The sequence below is a fragment of the Takifugu rubripes genome, chromosome 15, assembly GCF_901000725.2.
Source record: "Takifugu rubripes chromosome 15, fTakRub1.2, whole genome shotgun sequence".
Classification (NCBI taxonomy): domain Eukaryota; kingdom Metazoa; phylum Chordata; class Actinopteri; order Tetraodontiformes; family Tetraodontidae; genus Takifugu; species Takifugu rubripes.
The window spans coordinates 5,060,544-5,079,079 of record NC_042299.1 but is presented as its reverse complement, the minus strand read 5'-3'; the positions used below and the strand labels follow the sequence as shown (position 1 = coordinate 5,079,079).

General features: G+C 43.7%; 1 protein-coding gene and 1 long non-coding RNA gene across 3 annotated transcripts in view; one reads left to right on the top strand and one right to left on the bottom strand.

Annotated features, from left to right (window-relative positions):
* The window catches only part of kctd16b (potassium channel tetramerization domain containing 16b), a 140,805-nt gene that overhangs the window by 52,575 nt on the left and 69,694 nt on the right, over positions 1-18,536 (bottom strand). The window lies entirely within an intron of this gene.
* On the top strand, positions 13,738-17,895 carry LOC105417431 (uncharacterized). Its single transcript, XR_003890944.1, has 2 exons — positions 13,738-13,934; positions 17,462-17,895. It is a non-coding gene; the product is annotated as an uncharacterized lncRNA (long non-coding RNA).

Below are 18,536 nucleotides of genomic sequence, written 5' to 3'. Positions count from 1 at the left end.
TGATGAAATGATATCCGTTGCGATCGCGAGTTGATTTTTATACGTTCTTTAAATCTGCGGCTTTGATCCAGCTGTTGAATTTCTCCGGCCAGTTTTTCCAACTTACAAAGACTTGCTTTTCACCCCTGACGACGCGATGCTTCAGAATCTTTTCTACGTGGAAAAGTCTGTCTTCCCCCATCGTTACCTTTTGTAGCTCTGGCTCATAAAATGACCCTTGGATGGGTTCTCCATCGTAATCTTTTAACTTGTACACTGGAGGGTCGCGAGGGATGCGTTCAGATACCGTAAACACCTCGTTCGTAAAACTCTGTTCATATTTTTTATCAAACACTCCTCTCAGTTTTGAAATTCTAACTAGGTCCCCCTTCTTGAAATTCATCTTGGTTTCAACCTTCCGTCGGTTTTCAGATTTACCGTACAAGTTTTGAAACACACACAAAAGTGTTCTCCGAGGTTACCTCAGCGGGTTTCATCTTGATACTGCTGTGATAACTGTGATTATAGCTTTTCACCAAGTCTTGTAAGACGTCGGTGTATCGCAGAGTGTTGTTTGCTGTAAAATATCTCCACATTCTACCTTTTAATGTACGATTAAATCTTTCAATCACAGAGGCCTTAAGGTGGCTGGCGGTGGAAAAATGAACGATATTGTGTTTTCTCATCAAAGCTTCAAAACTCTTGTTAAAAAATTCTTTCCCCGCATCAGTTTGTATTTTTTCAGGCGTCTGACTTGACTCAAAAATGGATTCAAACGCCTTTACCACCTCAGCCGCTGATTTTCTCTTCAGAGCCCTGACGTAAGCTTTTTTGGAAAATATGTCTATGACCGTTAATAAATAATTATATCCGTCATTATGCTCCGACAGGGCTTGCATATCGCACAGGTCCGCTTGAAATTGGTTTAAAGGGCGGGGGGCGAAAACCCTGTTTCTTGGAAAATGTATCCTGGCCGGTTTGTGTAGAGTGTAAGCGTCCTGTCCCTGTAGAAATGTTTTAACATTTTCTCGAGGAACCGTCTTTCCCATTTCTTCTTGCACCCCCTTATGGAGCCGCTCTACACCACCGAGGCTACCGGGATGCGCGGGATCATAGTACACTTTTTCCATGAAGCGTGTCTCAGACATGTTGAAAACAGAATGAGAAGGGATGCTCGTTTGAGAGGTATTTATTTTTTTATTAGGTGTTAAGAAATCTTTAGCATACACATTTTGTGAGTAACATGAGCAAATACATTTGTAACATTTGTAATGTGAAAGTACAGATAGTCAAAAACTAGTCTAAGACCAATGCGTTATCATCAATAGAGTTTGAGTTAAGACTTTATGATCTAGACTGAGGCAGATATCATCGTGAAATTTTCCAAGTTCTTCCAAGATGCTTACAGAATGGTTGTTTTGCACAAGTCTGCTGGTCACATCAATGAGCAAAGCATAAAAGGCTATCATATGACATGGTTTTACAACATCGTTGGACAGTTCTTTAAAAATTACTTTAAAACAATCCGACAATCCAGATTTGCTCATAAGCATCGTGTCATTTACCATCTCTTCCCAAAGTGCGGGTCCTGCACACGTTCTGGTTTTTTCCAGCAAGATGTTTTGTTTGAAGCCGTTTTGTTCTCAATAGCCTGGTACAAGATGTTTATTATCTGACCCTTGATCAATTGGATCTTGACACCTTCTACATCGTTTACAACTTTTCCCCAGAAGCTCCCCATTTTATATCTGAAAATGGTGTTTTCAGATATAAGTGTTTTCAGTCCAGTACTGAGTCACCGTGTCCAGATGTTCCTGTTTAATCTCGCTGTCGTTGTCGGCGATACTCTCGTACATTTGTTGGATGGGAGTGTAGATTAATTCGCTGGATTTCAGCTCGAGCAAAAGGCTCTCTGCGGCGATCTTGACTTTCACGTAGTCAGCGTTGACACCGCACGCTTTCAGGAAATTTTGAATAGCAGGAATGAACTTGGGTGTGTAGAGTCTTTTCATCAACATGTAAAAGTTGTTGCGGTAGAAACCCGGTTCGATCACATCCAAACACTGGTGTTGGCGCTGGCTGGGGTGGTCGATCCGACATCCGTTGCAAACCTCACCCTTGTACAGGTCCAGGACGACGCTAAGTAGATGAAGAACGCCTTTTTTTACCAGACCAAAGAATTCAGATGCCCAGCCGTCAAGCTGGTCAGCACCGTTACATACAGCCCCGGGGAGATCCGATGCGTCGTCGGGCAAAGGCGGATCAGGGGTTGTTGAGCGTGAAAGACTCTCCACACCGCTCACAGAGATTGGAGAACCTGGACATGAAGAAGCCGGAGACGGCGCAGGATCTCTGCCTTGGAGAAGAGACTCGGACAGCTCTGGAAGTGATGCCGAGTCTCTGACGGGTGGTGTCAGTGAGGGTGAGTGAGGACTGGACACCCCAGGATCCGATGCCGAGCGTCCGAGGGGTGGGGTTGGTGGAGGGCTTAGCCAAGGAGTGAGAGACTCGTTAGAATCCGTGGGATCCAAGCGTTGGATGAGTGAGTCAAAGTCCAGCCTGCGAGGCCGAAGCCGACGTTGACGGCATTCCGCTTGTGTCTCATCCTCATCCCACAGATAGGAATTGCTCGGATTGTCAGATCCGCTCTTGACGCTTCTGTTGGTAGACATGCTCTCCTTAGTGTTTCACTCCGGTAGTGGGTAACGTATGGTTCAGACGAACGTCTTTTATACATTTGAGATATGGGTGTGGGCTTACACGAGGGAGGACTCTTTTTTTCGTCACCACAGTGTTGTTCCAAAGACGACAATGGTGAAAAAATTTTGTGATTTTATCATCCATTTCATGCATCTTTTCGATCCATGCTGCAAGAGGTAGAGTCAACACGTTGCTGAAAACCCCACAGTCTGAGTTAAAAAGATCCAAGACAAAATACTGTCTCGGTTTCCCTGACATCTCTTCCATCTGCATCTTGTAGCTAGCACGATAGAACCATCTTCCCGTACCCGAGGTTTTCGTCAACCAAATGCTCACAAATGTTTGTTCTGTGGAAGGTTTCTGTTCTGTGTTGTTTCTTTCTTCACAGCCTTCTTCAGTCACACACACCATTCTCGGTTTGATCAGTTTCAACACACCCCAGTCATTGGAAGACATCGTAGCCGACAACATAGGCCCCTCACTGGAAGATTCTTCCCGCTGATAGAGAATCAACTCCCCCGTCTTGTAACGGAACACATACCCAAAACTCCCTGTTTGACTATAAGGCTCCAAAGACCATTCTTGCTGCAAAGGCTCAGAAGGTGACGCCTGAGAACGCTGTACAAACACCGTGGATTTTTCAACTACTTTTCCACACAATTCTCTTATAACGGTCACAGCCGTCTCACCAATCACGGATGTAGAACTACTCATGTTGTCCACAGATGGCTATGCCAGGACTATGGCAAAACTGTTTTGTAACTGTTTTGTAACTGCTGCCCTTCCTTTTTAAAAAAAGGCGGGAGGGAGAATGGCGGGAGGCGGGAAAGGGAGGTGGGGGGGGGGGGGGGGACAGATGTGGGCGGGTTCAGGGAAAGGTCAACCTGTCACTTTGACAAGAAGTACCCCATTTCTCTCTCTCACATGTCGCAAGGATGAACGGCGGTGGAGGAGACAGAGGGAGATGGGAGATTCTTTCCTCCAAAAATGTATTTTAATTTACCAAAAAATAAAGCGGCGTCAGAAGATGCCAGGCTAAATCCATACAATACATACAGACCCTGCACACTCTTACACCCCACCACTTTAACTCTTTTCCAACAATTTTCTTTTTCTCCAAAACAATGACCAACCAACTCAATAACCAACAAGAAGGCCTGTCTTGGGCCTACTACAGGGCTTTTATACCTGTAGCCCCTCCCACAGGTGAAACCAATCATCAAAATTATTATGCTCACTAATACATTTACAAACTCAAAATTACAACCGAAAAGAAAATACAAAATATGCGTAAAACTTCCAAAACAAATTTCCACCACCAACAACCACCCAGTGCACAGTAAAATACATGTTCAATTTAGGACGTCTCCTCCCTGGCCAAGGCACACTTGTTTGGGTGGATGGTAAGGCCCGCCTCCTTAACCAAGGAGAGGACCTGCTGCAGATGACCGAGATGCTCCTCCCAGGTGGCGCTGTAGATGACAATGTCATCCAGGTAGGCAGCGGCAAAGCTCTCCGTCCCCCGGAGAACTCTGTCCATCAATCGCTGAAAACTCGCCGGTGCCCCATGCAAGCCAAAGGGTAAAACTGTGAATTGGAAGTGTCCAAATGGTGTTCTGAAGGCAGTGAGCTCCTTGCTGCCCTCTGCCAGCGGTACCTGCCAATAACCCTTGCACAGGTCCAATGTGCTTAGGTATTTGGCCTTGCCCAGTCGTTCAATCAGGTCGTCGACCCTTGGCATGGGGTAGGGGTCGAACTTTGCCTGCATGTTGACCTTGCGAAAGTCCAAACAAAATCTCAGGCTGCCATCCTTCTTGGGAACCAGGATAACTGGGCTACTCCACTCGCTGAAGGATGGCTCGATGACCCTTAGCTGAAGCATCATGTCCAGCTCCTCCTTCAGGACTGGCAGTAGTCGCTCTGGCACCCTGTAGCATGGCTGCCGCACAGGATTGTTGTCCTTGAGCACCACATGGTGCTCCACCAGCTCTGTTCGCCCAGGCCGCTGAGTGAAGAGACCCTCTGGCAGGATGTAGTGGAGGTCACGCTGGCGCTCCTCTGACACATCTTAATCTTAATGTTATTTCTTATGTAGTTTTTCTGCTCCCCCCTCCCCCCTTCTGTATTCATCTACAGGTATCACCGCCTTCATAAGCTGTATACTGACCTACTCACCTCCTAACCCGCTGACCCACCCAACCCGACTCTGCCAGCAGCTTATTTTAAATAATATAATCTATTATGTTATATTATGCTCTATCTATTCTCTCCTCTACCTGTCCTCCCCCTTCTCCTCTCTCTCTACCCATCCAACCATCAGGAGGGTCCCCCTACATGAGCCTGGTCCTGCTCAAGGTTTCTTCCTGTTAAAGGGTAGTTTTTCCTTGCCACTGTTGCTTGTTTAGGGTCAGGCCCTGGGATTCTGTAAAGCACCTAGAAACAATTTCGATTGTAACAGATGCTATATAAATAAAGATTGATTGATTGATATATAAATAGAAAAGGCAGCAATGAAAAGAACCATCTAAGCAGCTCATTTCCCCATTTATTGTGACTTGCATTCAAAAGTAATACCTTAATTACTTGGGCTACCTTCAGTGAGCTTGTCTGCCACAGTATCTTGCTGGTGTTGCATTTGATGGTGAGCCTTGGTGAATGGATCGATGAGTGAGGATTATAGAACCGGACTCCATTTAGAGAATCAAGGTACTTGGAGAGAAATCTGGGTTGTCTTCCTTTAATAGAGGTTGTTCAACTAAAAATGAACTGTTCCTGTTAACCTGTCACCTGTTCTGCCTGGTATACAGGCAGTAGTCGTAGTACATAGGCAGTACGACTACTCCCTTTTGGCAATACTACCTTTTGATCTTGGGAAGATCATAACTCAATGTCCCTCCGGTACCTGGAGCATCACAAAAATGTGATTTAAAAAAAAAATCTTTTTAGGCCATTATCAACATTTCAAGAAAATTTCATTGAAATAGTTTGCAAAAATATTTTGCAAACGCCGGCTGTCACATAACCTCCTTGGCGGGGGTAATATTGAAGGAAGAGTGAGTTGGAAGGTCAACCAAGATTGCGAGATGGTCATCTTTGCCCATACTAAGGAGAAATCAATTACACCACAGCTGCCTGTAAAGACTGCAGTACTGGAGGCTGGACATAAGGGCAGCGATCAACACCAGACAAGATGAGAGTTGCACCTTCTCATGGAGCTGTAACTGAGGAAAAAAGCAAGCAAATAGAAAATCTGAGGTAGTCTGCCTATTTAATTATTTATTTAAGAATGCAAATAGCTGGAAAACAAAAAGGAAACATTGAATAATAATTATGAACATTTGATCTGTTCCCTTTGTCCTTCCAGATGGACTGAACTGTGGCGGTGCATTCAGACATGCCTGACATTTAACGGGTATGCATGTCTCAGTATTGCAAGTTTATCTCCAAAACCAACATAAGCTATACTGGTATAATGCATACTGAGGCATGAGGCATTAGGCAGGAGGATCCGTGACTGACATTTCAGTTTTCGAGGAACAGAATGACATGAGAGGGAAGGATGTTATTTCCTGACCAGCCGTTGATGATGTTGTGTTTCAGTGTGCACGCACTGTGAGCTACAGTCCAATCTAAATGCATGTTGGTGCAGAAAATGGGGGTGGGGCGGTGCCAACAGTGTGTACAGAGAGGGCCGCTGTCTTCGCAAACAGCCACCAGTAGGCTTGATTTTCAATTACATGATGAAGCATTTGAGAAGCGAGGCTGATTACATGCTCCAGAGGAACGTGGCTCAGCTAATTTAGCTTTTATGAGAGGAGGAGGGGACCAAAGTGAGGGGCAGCGCCCTGTGGAGGGACACATCAATGTTATGCAGCTGAAGGGCTTACAATGCAGCCAACAGTAAGTTAAATACACTAAATGTTGGCATAATATAGAATATGTGGAAGAGAGTGAGAGTGAGACAGGAGCACAAGGTCAAGTCGGATAAATGAACTCCACAGGTGTTTTTATTGGAAAAGAATGGAACTGCTTGGTCCCTGTGGGTTAACTAAATGCAAAACTATTCATTAGACTTAACCAGTCCTCATTATTGAGATGCATTTGGTCAGCTGCTGGAAATGTGTCACAGTAGAGGTATTCCCATCAGAACTCCAAATAACCTAAATGTCTGCTTGGTGTCTGAGTGAGGAGCAGATGTGGCCAGTGTGCCAGGGTTCAAGCTGTTGCCTCTGTGAGGAATCTGAAGTCTTGCCCTTCCCCAGGCACTCATCAGCATGAATATTTATTTTGGTAATTTCCCTTTCACGACTGCTTCAGTGCTGAAGAATATATTGAGCTACCTGATGACAACATCCCAGACTTGAGCACACATGGAAAATCTGCTTATATGTAACTATTAGCCATAGTTTGACACACCAAGCTTTTAACGTGAACCAAGCCAAATGTGCTGTGGCCCTAGTAGGACCTATTAACATCTCTAAGTGAGCCTGCCAGTCTTTTCCCTGTAGCATTCCTAATTTTTTTGCACAAATTAAACAACACATGCTGCAGAATGCATTTCAATCCAGGTGTGAATTGTAAATGTCCATAGGACAATATAAACAACACATGTACTGGAACGACATCAGAGGGCTACTGGTGTGTTTTGATCCATTCAAGCATGCTCTTATATAAATGTGTTGTGGAACTTTAGAAAAACGTAAAAATTTGGGTTTCATTCACCTCCTGATTATAATCAAATTGCCTGCCTGCCTGCCTGCCTGCCTGCCTGCACGCACGCACGCACGCACGCATGCACGCACACCTGCACACACACACACATTTGTTACCATAGTCAGTACTGTGAGGCAGTAATGCACAGATAGTTATTTATTATTCTTGTCTCTTGCATGAGATAAACTCTGCTGGTGATCCCCCATCTGGCTGAGTCTGGCACACGTAATCCATGAATCTGATTAGGAGGTTATTTACCAAACCGCACCAGGCCCGCATGAAATTCGGGGCTATGTGACCCTTGAGCAAGGTACCAAATCCACAAAGGGCCCTGGGATGAGCTCATGACTCATCTAGGGGTGGACCTGCCTTCAGACATACAGTATGTGGCCCCTCCCTGTGACCCTGGAAGTTGAGAAAGATAAGAGTTGGATTTTTTCTTGACAAACAGGAGGTGCTAAAGCTCCCTCACCCAGAACCCTCGAACAGTCTTCTTTAGCACTTTTGTCATTCATTCGTGCTTAGTTTCAAATGGCTCCACAATTGTCACAGCGTTGGTTGGATCGTGTTGTAACTAACCAAACAGAAAATTCATCTACAGATGACTCCAACATAATGATAAACTTCCTGTACTGAGCCAATTTTGGACACCAACCGCTACATCAGAATTGGAAAGGCACCTGACTGTCACAGCTGCGGGCAATCCCGTCTGTGAGTCCTAGTTGGCCCCGCGCACCTGTGACAAATCAGGACCATAACGAGCTCCCTTCTTAGTTCCCGGGGTTACGCTGCCTCCCTGCCAGATTGTTGTTTGTGGTTCTGATGACTTTCCAGCGTTTTCCTGCTTGCCTGCCTGCCTGCCTGCCTGCCCGACCGACCGGTTCCGACCTTGCCTGTTCCTGACCATTCTATCCTGTCTGCTCCCCGGTAAATTCTGTCTGCCTTCTGCCTGGTCTTGACCCTGCCTGTACCCGACTATTCTATTCCGCCGGCTCCCCGGTGAATCCTGTCTGCTGTCTGTTCCTGACAATAAAGCTGTGTTCAGTCGAACTCTGGTATCGCATTTGGGTTCTCGTCTGCTGCCTGACACCTGACCTTGGACGACCCTCTATATATAATAATTTGTCTGTCTAGGATAAAAACTGGAACTACAGAATTACTGATAATAAGCTTTTTCAAAGAGGAAGGTTTTAAGTCTAATCTAATCTTAAAAGTAGAGATGGAGTCAGCCTCCCGTACCTGGACAGGGAGCTGGTTCCACAGCACGGGGGGCTGATAGCTAAATGCTCGGCCCCCCATTCTACCCCTAGAGACTCTGGGGTAAACCAGCATTCTGAGAGCGGAGCGGTCTATTGGGCTGGTAAGGTGTCACAAGCTCCTCCAGGTAGGATGGAGCTAGGCCTCTGAGGACCTTATAGGTCAGAAGAAGAATTTTAAAAATTATTCTAAATTTAATGGGCAGCTAATGAAGAGATGCCAGTACAAGAGTTATGTGATCTCCTTTGTCAATACCTGTCAGAACTCTAGCTGCAGCAGTTTGGATCACCTGGAGGCTTCTTAAAGAGTTGTTTGGACACCCTGATAATAAAGAATTACAATAGTCCAGCATGGAAGTAACAAATGCATGGACTAACTTTTCAGCATCATGCCACGTTAGTAGTTACCTGATCTTTGTGATGTTTCTCAGGTGAAAAAAGGCACTTCTAGAGACTATTTTAATGTGTGAAATTGGAATGAGATATTATCTGGAGAAGAAAGATGGGTTTAATGGGCTAAGCTTAAGAAAGAATCCTGAAACCCAACACAATGCTTAATTAATTGAATCATCTCTGGATAAATTCAAGGTATGGTCATGATATGCTAACAGTTACTTCTCTTGCTGCTTATTTTCCGGCTCTTATTTCCTCAGCAGTTCGAGGGTCTTTTTCAGTCTTTTTGACTCTTGGTGCTCTTCATCAATTTCCAGCAGGTTTTGCTATGCGTAGCCCTGCAGCTGAGCTGGTTGCTACACAAAATTCTCCCCTTGGTTTTCCAGGAGATTAACTGGAAATGCACAGCTTACAGCAAATTTGGGTCACCATTATAACCACAGTTTATTACCATGGTGACGGAGGTACTGTGAGTAGCGCTTGTGCGCTGCTGCGTGTGAAGGTGTGTGTTGTTGTGATGATGCCTCGTCTAAGTTAATTTCCACGCTTATGTGACTTTGCTTTGTGATCCCTCCTTTTGGGGGGCTTTGTACGCTCTCGCCTGGATGTGCTTGCTTAGACTAATCCTCAGTCTGTTGTTTTCCTGTATGGACTTTTGGTTTGTCTGAACAAACTCCACATCTGTACTTTGTTTGAGCCTCTGAACTGCCCCGAATCCACCAGAGTCCTCTGACATTCAGAACATCTGCATTAAGGCTGGGTTTATTTCAAGCACCTTCTCCTGTGCCACTGCAGCGCCTGTGCATCCAGGGTGAGCAGTTTTTAGCTACTTAACTGCTATCAACAGTAGGAGTGGTCGATTGGGGACTTTGTCGGGGTATTATGATCTCCAGTTGAGTCCTCAGCTGTAATTAAAACTGCTGAATCACATTTCAGCTGTGCACTTTATTTCAACATCTGGCTTCCTGCAATGGGAAAGTAGTAGTGCTGCTAAAGTGCTGCTAAAGCAGCAAGGAATGAAGATGATAAACATCAAAAACAAAACAATTGGCTGAAAATGAACACAAATTGTGCAAGGGAGACACATTTTAATGCCCAAGCAAGCCCCTCGACAATGCAGTTCTAAACCTCCCCCCTTGTAATAAAGGCTTTGTTTGAAACGGGGGACTTTGTGATTTTACCGAACCATTTTCATGCTTTTCTGGCCATGGAGAGACTGCGCTAATGAACAGACACAGAAGAGCAGAAAATTGTGAAAAATGTGATGGTGTTTTCACCAAATAATGGGATTTGTGTTGCACAGTTTTGCTCCTTTTGCCTCCTCTCATCCCCTTCCTCTCCCTTTTTTATGCTGGCATGCCTGCTCTTTCAGAGGATGTTCATGAAGCATCTAGACCAATTCACATGGAGCTGATGGTTTGGGCTTCGGTTGAAGTTTCCTAGGATCAACAATTTGATGAGACATACAATACAATCTGATTTTGTTGGGCGTCATTCATCATTAAACTGTTTTTGACTGCTTGAGCCATCTTCATGCACCCAACCCAAGTCTGTCAACCTGCCTTCAAAGCTGCACGGCCTCATCGTAGCAACAATTACCACCATTAGAATTTGCTCCGCAAGGCTTTAATCAGGGGCACAGAGGAAACGATGTCATGTAATTGGTGCATTTGAAGAGGACGATAATTAATAGGATTGTCATGTAGCCCACTCATTTGAATTAAACAATAGATTATATAATTAGAAACCCAGTTTCTTCCTTATCACTGTAATGAATCTTTTTAAACACTTTCTGGACAGTTCATATGCCACATTTCCCACTTTACAATCACATATGAGGATGAAATAGGCTCTACAGACAGAATAATGGATTACAGAGAACTTGTTCTCCTTTCATATTCCAGGAAACTGGAGTCTGGCTCAGGTTTCCCCAGCAGGACAGAAGAAACTGCTTTGACTCTCCTGAGGACCGTGAGAAAAGCTCAAAGTGTTTATTCCATCCAACATTTCAGAATCATTAGTAAGTATAATAAAGGTCAGCTGACCCTTCCTTGACATGAATGTTGTTTAGATAGTTGTAATCAGCAGGAGACAGTTAGACGGGAAGTGTTAAACCCCCGTCGTGACAACATAGTTTACTGGTGTTGATAAGTTCCTCTGCAAGAAGGTGAACTTTGAACTGGCCATTTGGGGAACAATGGAGAACAAGGACTGTGTAAGCATCCAATGGGACTGGAAGAAGAAAATTAGGTCATCCAAGAAGAAGGACTGGATTGGACTGAATTAACATCAATAATTTACATATGTGTTTCTATAAAAGACGGGGTCAAGGGATAGTTAGGTTGTCAGACTTCATGCCCTGGCAATTGACTCCGTTATTGTAGGGTTATGAACTGGCCCGGAGCTCTGTAATATTTCTATCTTGAATTGGTTCTATTTGCTAAATACATTTTGAAATTGGCATTTTTCTTCTTTAGTCTTCATTCAAAGAACTTGCGGATTGGCAGTGACACACGAGAGGTATTGTGATCCAACCCAAGTTTGGCAGCAGGGTTATCTCAGACCATAACTGATGCTGGAGCTGCTGTTTATGCAATTTTGCCTCCTTTTTCTGTTGCCACCTGCCTCACATTGATGGTTTGAGGCTACAGAAGTGTTGAAAAACAGTTGCTGGGATGTGTTGAAATTGGAGACATTTACACTCCTCAGGCTTTAAGAGAGAAAACAGTGTAACAGATGGCCAAATGTTTCCATCTCAAAAAAAGCTCTAAATTGATAGATTCCTGTTCAGAGCCTTGCATTATTTCACAAAACACCCCAATCTTTTCTCACGCAACAGCTGTTACACACTCACACAGTGAAGTAAACTCTGTCACACACATTAACGCTGCAGAATCGGCCAGGACAGATGTAGACGGAAGACACCACAAGATGAAGCACTTGCCGTCATGGCGAAAACAAATGCCTATGCTGAGCTTTGCCTGCATGTAAGGATCATTTGCACAGCTAACATACAGTGAGGGAGTAAGCTGTTTGATGCCCTTGCTGGGTTTGATCCACCTACCGATGCATCATATTTCTCACACACACACACACACACACACACAGCAGCATCCATCATGTAGGCCAGGATAAAGGGCAGGAATGGGAGTAATTATCTCTGCTAAAACAATGATGAGTGACTTCAGAGGTAAAAACTGGGAGTTTGATGACTCAACTGCAATAAAACTTAAAAGAAAAGATTAGAACTGGGACTTTCCATGCTTCTGCTGACTTTGCTGAATATTTTGGCTTTTTCTTAAAACCACTTCTTAACGATCATTTAATGCCTCGTTGGAGCAGTGCTGATAACTGCAGTTGTATTTTATAAACCACAACACTGAATCGTCTTATCTTTGGAGGCTAAAATCCATTTTGACCATTACAAGCAACGATTGTTACAGTTCAGCGAGCCTTCTGGTGAGAAAAAAGTCACTTGTTAGTGACTATTCTTTACCTTAGAACCCAAATTTGTTCCAGGAAAACATGCAGAAGAATCTGACTGAGGAAGGAGTTCCCAGTGGAATACCTGGCACACAAAGTGCTCATATATATATATATGAGCACATATATATATATATATATATATATATATATATATATATATATATATATATATATATATATATATATATATATATATATTCTTCTTTACAGGAAGTGGGGTTAAATCAATTGTTCAATCGAAACTGGATTTGTGAACCTGGTCCACAAATGGTTCCTGCGTTTTCTGGAAACACCAAGGTGATGAAACACTGGTGTGAAACCAGCAGCTGTTGTTTTCTGTATGTAAATTGAATGAATTGAGGAGAATGAATGTTTCTGTACTCTACTTAAACATAATGACTCCCTACAAGGAACACTATTACAGCCAGAATTCCAGCACCAATCTGCACATGGTTCAAATGTAATTGAAAAATGAAGCAAATTAGTATTCTGTCTGCTTCTTCAGTCAACTAGATATAACAGAGCCTGGACCCTGCCACCATGATGGTTTAAACCCCTCGAACCAGCAGAAATATACAACTGCCTTTGAGAAAAAGCCTACAACAAGCCAACAATTTGTTCACAAGATGAACCCTCACAGGTGGGTACAGCTCTTGAATCAGAGGCAGGGGTTATGAAGTTGTGGGAGCACTGGACTGGCTGCCACCGCCACAGCTGCTGCAACTACCTGTGTTTAACATAATAAAGTCCTGCAGGAGTAAGACATTGCGCATTATGTGTTATTTCCTGCTTTGCACTGGTTCAGTTTTCATTTTCCAAAACATGTTTTAAAATACTTCCATTTCATATTTGGGAGATCTGGTTTTTGGAATTCACGTGGTCTTTTAGGAACAGAGAACAGCTTTGTGTCAATCTTGGCACAGCATTTAACAGCTAAGTGAAGCTCAGTTGAGGTCAAGGGTTCTTTTAAAGACAAAGTCCTGGATGTCTTTAAATTTCCTCCTCCTTAACTCTGGAAAAACTGAGGTCATGGTGGTGGTTTGTTACTGAACCTCTCAGGGATAGATTAGATCACATGATTACTCTAGATGGTATCTCATTAACATCTAGTCTCTCTGTGAGGAATCTTGGAGTAACTTTTGACCAAAATCTGTCCTTTTCCACTGCCCTGCTCACACCACACCCTCTGATCACCACACCCACTCTCAGTCACTGATCACACACCTGCTCTCAGTCACTGATCACACACCTGCTCTCACTCATCAAATAGCTCACCTACCAGTATATATTCTCCAGCCTCACACTCACTCAATGCAAGATTGTTCTCTGCAATGCAAGGCCTTCCAGTGTTTTCCTGCCTGTCTTCCCGGTATCGACCCTGCCTGTGTACGATCTGCCTGACCCCTGGTAAATTAACTCTGTCTTCTGTTTTGACCATGAGCTCAGCCAGTCTCCCTCTGGATTGTTTGCCTGATTCTGCCTGCCTCCCGGTTACTGAACTTTTGCCTGCCTCGACCAAGTCCACTGCCCCGCCCTCGAACTGTTTTTTGTGTGCCAGATTGCAGTTAATAAACCTGTTAACTGATCATCAGTTCCTTGCCTGTTTTGTACTGCACTTGGGTCCATACCATACCTGTCACAATCAGGGTGTCCAAACAGCTCTTTAAGAAGCCTCCAGGTTATCCAAAATGCTGCAACCAGAGTTCTGACAGGTATTGACAAAAGAGATCACATAACTCCTGTAATGGCGTCTCTTCATTGGCTGCCCATTAAATTTAGAATAATTTTTAAAACCCTTCTTTTGACCTACAAGGTCCTCAGAGGCCTAGCTCCATCCTACCTGGAGGAGCTAGTGACACCTTACCAGCCCAATAGACCGCTCCGCTCTCAGAATGCTGGTCTACTTGTGGTTCAGAGTTTCTAGGAGTAGAATGGGGGGCCGAGCATTTAGCTACCAGGCCCCGCTGCTACGGAACCAGCTCCCTGTCCAGGTACGGGAGGCTGACTCCATCTCTACTTAAGATTAGACTTAAAACCTTCCTCTTTGAAAAAGCTTATTAATTCTGTAGTTCCAGTTATTATCATAGACGGACAAATCATCTTAGCTATGCTGCTATAGGCCAAGGCTGCCGGGGTCCAGAAACATGATTATCTGACAGGCCTCTCTCACCCCACTGGGTCATGGTTTCCTCTTCTCCTCTCCTACCTAATCTATTCTCTCTCTTTCTTGACATGGTCTTAAGGCGCCATGCTAAATATCCAGTGCCTTTCTCTGCATCATAGAAGTGCTCCTGTTAAGATATTATCATTACACAAGTCTTATTGATTTTACAAAAATCTAACAGTATTAATAAAGAGAACCACTTTAAAGTAGGGGTGCCATTTTTTGATTCATGTAGTTTCTACTAACCAAATTCATTACGATCGCAAGACAAAGCATTTCACTCATTAGATGTCATTTTGCATCCTAATATTTATGGCAGAACTAAATTCAAACTCAATAGACGTTATGTATTACACTGCTTATATAAACAGGTCAAGACCATACTAAAACATACAATTTATAAAAAGTCCCACTTGCTTTGTTAATTCGATGCAATGTATTTTTAAAATATATTGTACTCTTTAATATAATCTAGCAATTTGCTTAACACTCACCCATGGCTCTGAGTCATATGGCTAACCAATATGTTAACAAACTGTCTTCTGATGCGGTGAGAGACTTTTCTGCTTTGTACTCTTCAATGATATCCTCACCCCCCAGGTTTGCAGAACAAGGCATTCTCTACCATCTATTCATAGAAGAGAAAATACAATTCAGTGCACAAGTCAGTCTCTCAGGATAAAATAATTTTAACATTATACCATAACAGTAAAAGTAAAAGTCATGATTCAGGATGGTTTCTTAGACACAAACTGGATCAGCAATCTAAGCCCCCCCCCCCCCCCCCCCCCCCCAAAAAAAATTCCAACAAATTGTTTGATTATACACGTGATACCATTTGTTACAACAGTGTTGTTTCTTATCTGTCTAAGATCACTAATTACAGAGCTATGAGCCAATCCTGATCACTCTAAATGTCAGTGAAGGTCAACAATGTGAAGTACACCTGCTGCCCTCATGTACCTCTTTTGCAGCCTCTGAGTCAGAAACCTCCATGGTAGGCCTGTGTATAACCTCAGAGCTGAATGTACATCTGCCTAATCGATGCTGCCATCCAGCATCGATTACAATTCAGTCGCCTCGTATGTTCACATGATTTCATACAGCTATTGCCACCGCGTATAAGCAAATATATTCAGTTCTTACCTTGTTTAACCCATATTCTCGAAACGGGTTCTTTGCCGTCTTCACCCTCTTCCAACCGACGCGAGTGGAAAATGCCGCACAGATGTAAACCGGAAGTTGTGATCAACTCCGGCAAGAGCGAATGTAACTCAGTCACAGGTGTTAACATTGGACCCGCATGATTGACAGTGCTCCCAGAGCTTTTTGACTACTAAGTGTTAAAACAACACCCACTAACCTAAAAATATTAACAACGAAAAAACACTACTGTGTAGTTTTTCTGCCCCCCCCCCCTCTCAGAATGCTGGTCTACTTGTGGTTCCCAGAGTCTCTAGGAGTAGAATGGGGGGCCGAGCATTTAGCTACCAGGGTCCCCTGCTATGAAACCAGCTCCCTGTCCAGGTACGGGAGGCTGACTCCATCTCTACTTTTAAGATCAGACTTAAAACCTACCTCTTTGAAAATGCTTATTGTTACTAATTCTGCAGTTCCAGTTACTATCATAGACAGACAAATTATCATACTTAGGGGGTCGTCTAATCATTAGGTTAACATCTCAGCTATGCTGTTACAGGCCAAGGCTGCCGGGGTCCAGAAACATGATCACCTGACAGGCCTCTGTCACCCCACTGGGTCATGGTTTCCTCTCCTCCTCATCAAGTAGACTTGTTATGCTGATTCTTGTGTAGTTTTTCTGCTTCCCCCCCCCCCCCCCCCCACACTTCTGTATTCATTTATAGGTATCGCCGCCTTCGGAGCTGCATGATGACCTCCCGCCCCGCTGACCCACTCAGCTGGCGGCTTGCATAAATAGTGTATTTTTGTATGTGTGCCTCTCCCCTTCCCTCTTCTCTCCTCTCCATTCTCTCATGTACCTGCTCTCGCTCTCTCTCTCCCCTTCCTCCTCCTCCCCCCCCCCGGCCATCAGCAGGAGGGTCCTGCTCAAGGTTTCTTCCTGTTAAAGGGGAGTTTTTCCTTGCCACTGTTGTCTGGGGTTAGGCCCTGGGATTCTGGAAAGTGCCTTGAAACAATTTGATTGTAAAAGAAAGGAAAAGCAGGCACAAAGGCTCTGAATGTAGAGGAAAAATGGAAGAATGCTGAGTTTCTCATAGGTGTTGGACTGTGTTTACAAATACACTTTACTGAGCTCTAGTGTCCAGAGCTTCTGTATGTTATAACGTAGCCATAGAAATCTTTACGAATTATAAACAAAGCAACTGATGTTGAAATGCACATGCATTATTTCTCTTTGAATTTGCAGTCACTCCTGCTACAGTGACAAGAGCCGCAAAAGAATGTGTCTGCATTAGACTTGAACCTTGAAACCGAATTAGATGAATGTTTTGCATTTGTTTTTGGACACCAATTGTCATAAGGGGACCTTTGTAGTCGGGGATAATCGAATAATATATTATCAAGGTCTCTTTTGGCAATGCAGCATGTAATATCATTCTGAACTTCCTGCTGAATTAAATGCTGCTCTTCATCTGTCCAGTTGAGCACTAGCAATATAAGCTAATGGTGTATCAGTAGGAGGGCAGACCTGAAAATGTTTGTGGCTGATCAAAGATTTGTGATTGTTGCATTTTGGGCTTGAGCATCTGGGGGCATATCATGAAGTTGAGGAAATCCTTGTAATCAACAGGGGAGGCATGGAAGGAGGCGAGCCTGCAAGTTCAAATAATCCTGTCAGTATCTGCAAAGAGCTTCATGACATCCGCATCTCCAGCTGGGATGTAAGCCAGTGTCCGGCACACACCAACTAATGGCACTTAAGAGAAGTGGTACAGCTCTGGTAGCAGCAGCAGAAATTCATCACAGGGCTGTAATTCTTTTAGTTGTGGTCCTTTCTCAGTGCAATTATACTGCGCAGACCTGAATGCATCACAATAATACCAGTGTGTTGTCACCGCCCGGAGCAGAATGAATAGAGCACTTATTAAATAATGTATTTGTTCTCCTAGTTCATATAATCTTGTAAGAGAATGCAATAAGGGATATTTCAATCTCCATCTGTCTGCTCCATGAAATTGCATTCTTCAGTCTGAATTAAAGCACCATCACTGCGCTATAAAGAAATGAAAGACTTTATAAAGCTTGGAGTTATTACAATTCCTTCTGGGGCTTTGTCAAGGTGGCACTTTTTGTAAGAACTTTCTCACCAAAAGATGATGACATGCTATAGCTAGCAGCTACGGCTGTACAATAATAACCATGAAGTTCATTTGAAAAGGGGCAGAATTCTTTTAAAGGTGATTGCAGCAGAATGCGATTAGGAGCTCTGTGCACGCAAATGGCTCCGGGAGGCAAACGCAATTATTGACATTACTGGCACCAACAGTTGTAGCGTTTTTCTTTTATCCAAGTTGCTTCATTCCAAGTTGAAAGTAACGATGTAGCATATAGCATTTTGCACAGTTCTGAGCCCATATTGTTGATGCTAGTATTCAGGGCTTCATTTATTTCATTCATGGATAGATTGCTAACACAGCTGAATGCCTGACAATGTATGCAAATATAGACCTTCCTCCTAACATTAATCATTGACCTAAAGCTAAGTCCTGCCCTCAAGAATCGACGGCAAATGACATTTCTTGCTGCAATACATTCGGATATCCAGCTCCTGTCACGCCACAAAAAACTTGGTGGAGTGGTGTGCATGGGTGTAATAACCATACCAGCGACCATGCTGTATTAGTTGGACAATATAGCTGAACGTA